Source organism: Sinocyclocheilus rhinocerous, unplaced genomic scaffold (assembly GCF_001515625.1).
Source record: "Sinocyclocheilus rhinocerous isolate Xijiao unplaced genomic scaffold, SAMN03320098_v1.1 scaffold3676, whole genome shotgun sequence".
NCBI lineage: Eukaryota > Metazoa > Chordata > Actinopteri > Cypriniformes > Cyprinidae > Sinocyclocheilus > Sinocyclocheilus rhinocerous.
The window spans coordinates 55,543-58,964 of record NW_015650689.1 but is presented as its reverse complement, the minus strand read 5'-3'; positions in this window follow the sequence as shown (position 1 = coordinate 58,964).

The window sequence follows — 3,422 nt, the reverse complement described above, 5'->3', positions numbered from 1 at the left end:
TAAAATAAAATAAAATTAAATAAAATTAAATTAAATTAAATTAAAATCGTCAGCAGTGCCATTTCAGAAACACTTACATTTTCAAATATTTATTGTATTTTTGAAATACTTCTTTTCTTTATTTATATAATGCACATGTATATAGTGATCTACAAAGAAATGAATAAACACTAGATTATATTTTATTGCCTAACTGTTAAGTTTTGCATCAATTTAGTTAACAACTACTTTCATAATAACAATAAAATGACCCAACAGTCAAATTAACAGCATTTTACTGTAAAATTACATGAAATGTCTGGTTTTTCCCTGTATATAGTACGGGAACTTACTGTTAACCTATTAACAGTTTTTTTCCGTAGCGTTTTTACAAATTTTTACAGTTAAAATTACACTTATTTTTTTACAGTGTACTGTTGTAAATATTTTAATGTAATAAATTAGAAACTTTTTATAAATATAATCAAAATTATGCATTATTTATTTTTGCATAATTATTATTAACTAGGGTGATTATTTATATTAATTACAAACATCATAGCCACTAACATTATTACAGAATTTGAAAATGATGAATTTCACTATGACGGTTAAGTAAAACTGCTTAACTGCTTAAGTAAACTACTACTGTTCAGTAACACTTAAAGTTCCATTAGTTAACACTAGTTAATGCATTAACTATCAATAATTCATTTCTTACAATGTTTATGTAACATTTGTTAATGTTAGTTAATAAAATAAAACTTCATTGTTAATTCATGTTACATTAAATAGTATTAATAGATACAACTTTTGATTTTAAGAATGTATTAGTAAATAATTAAATTACCATTAACTAAGATTAATAATGCTTTAGAAGTGTTTTTAATTGTTAACAACATTTTAATAACTAATGTTAACAAATGAATCTTTATTGTGAAGTATTACCAACATATTTTCACCTTTTAAGAAACACAAGCATTCTGTATAAACTATATTACTAAAATTAAAAGCAACCTTATAAAAAAAAAAAAAACACTTCAGAGGTATAATTCAAAGACATGATTTTGCAAGCTTCTTCAGTACTTACAGTGTCTGAGGAGCGTCTGTGTGAGTGTTGTGCTGTTGTTGGACTCTCATCTGTGTTTGTAGAAACACTCTCTTTGTTCTCACATGTGGGAGTAAATCAGCATCTGAGTGCCAGACAATATCATCTCATAATTATGTCCACACACACAGCATAAATACAGCACGCACTTATGCAAACGCCCACACACACACACACACAATGTTGTGTTTCCATGTTTTATGGGGACATTCCACAGGCGTAATGGTTTTTATACTTTACAAACTGTATGTGCTATTGCCCTACACCAACCCTCCCCCTAAACCTACCCCTTACAGGAAACTTTGTGCATTTTTACTTTCTCAAAAAAACTCATTCTGTATAATTTATAAACTTGTTTCCTCATGGGGACCTCAAAAATGTCCCCACAAGGTCAAAATTTACTAGTATTACTATCCTTGTGGGGACATTTGGTCCCCATAACGTGATAAATACCAGGTACACACACACACACACACACACACACAGCTGTTAGAAATAAATGTATAGTTACAAATTACAATTTCAAATATTGATTGAAAAGAAAAGTACCTCTTATCTCTAAAGTCAATGATCTAGTATTTTGCAGAGTTGGACACAAACAACTAATGTTTCCATTATTCTGTTCCTTTAAATGTTTTTATGGATTTTACTTGTTTTTCCCCACATTTTTATGTGTACTAATATGACACACAAATGGACAAGACTAAATAAACATAGGTAGGCCACAGACAAAAACATACAGTTCTGCAAGTTATTTACTTTCTGGTGTCACATGCAGCCAATGGGTGATGCTGGCCGATTTTTATTAATTATTTTTTTTAAACTGTGAGGACGTGCAGGCTGCTCACACTTCCTGTGTCAGCTTCAAACAGACAAAGACAGGAGACTTTGAACGACAAAAGCAAACTGCATGGATATAATGTCATCAACACATAGGCGTAAAGGTAAGTCTAAATTAAATAACCTAATGTGATACTCACAGAATACAGCTAGTTTAATACCATACCGAGAAATGAATTATAAACTGTGCTTTTTGTTTCTGGTAGTTGACAGTAAAGCCCTGTGAGGGACCGTTTTCTAAATCCCGCTCCTGCTTAATTTTTGGTGAATGTGATTATAACAAGTACAACATGTTCCTGCATCAAAATCCCAATCAACCAATCATATCTGAGGGATACGTTTTCAAGAAATGCCAGTTTTATGCTTACAATCAGATGTTAGATGCTTCTACACCCTTGTTATTAATTTCTCTCTGATTTTAGGAATACATTATGGGTTAGGGTTAGGGGTAGGGACTTTTTGGACAGTTATTTTGATCCAGGATCATGTCTTACTTGGCAAAATCACAGCGACCTAAATTGTTGACCATTACCGCCCAATCCCGCCACTTGCATGTTCCACTCCCGCCCGGACCGCAAACATTGTAATATTGTATATGATTTCCGTGCATCAGGGAGCCGCTATCAATATTCTGGGTATTGAAATCGCTTTTGAATGAGCGCTCTCTGTTCACTTTCACTTTTAAGCACGTGTTCTGTGTAAAGGGAGCACATTTGTGACCCTAGACAACAAAACCAGTCATAAGGGTCAATTTTTTTTAATTAAGACTTATACATCATCTGAAAGCTGAATAAATACGCTCTCCATTGATGTATGGTTTGTTAGGTTAGGACAATATTTGGCCTAGATACAACTATTTGAAAATCTGGAATCTGAGGGTGCAAAAAAATCTAAATATTGAGAAAATTGCCTTTAAAATTGTCCAAATGAAGTTCTTAGCAATGCATATTACTAATGATAATACATTTTTTATATATTTATTTTATATATTAGATTTTTGGCATAAAAGAAACTCATGACACATTTCTTGAAAATTAAATGTAACTTATTATTATTATATATATATATTTTTTTTTGTTACTTGTTTGTTGTCTGATATCAAACTCAGTCTCAGAGGCCATACAGAACAGCCACATACAACCTGGTGAGTGCACAGATCTCAGGATCGTGATGGTGGGTAAAAGTGGAGCTGGAAAGAGTGTGTAAGGCATTTCCTGAACATCACACCATTATATGAGAGTCGTAAAAAACTGAACCATGGCCAGCCAGGCGGCAACTTTCTCCAATGAGTTCCTGTCTCGCTCTGCTTATCTTTACAAAGAAAACACGGAGCTAATGATTTGCCAGGCCACCTCCATGTCGACACAATACTAAGACAACAAGAACTGACCCCTCCCATCTGGATCCGTTTAAGCTACAGAAGGTCAGTAGGTTTCGTGACTGGTTTCAGCATCAATAAAACATCTAATGGACCAAAGAACAAAGAGGTCTAATA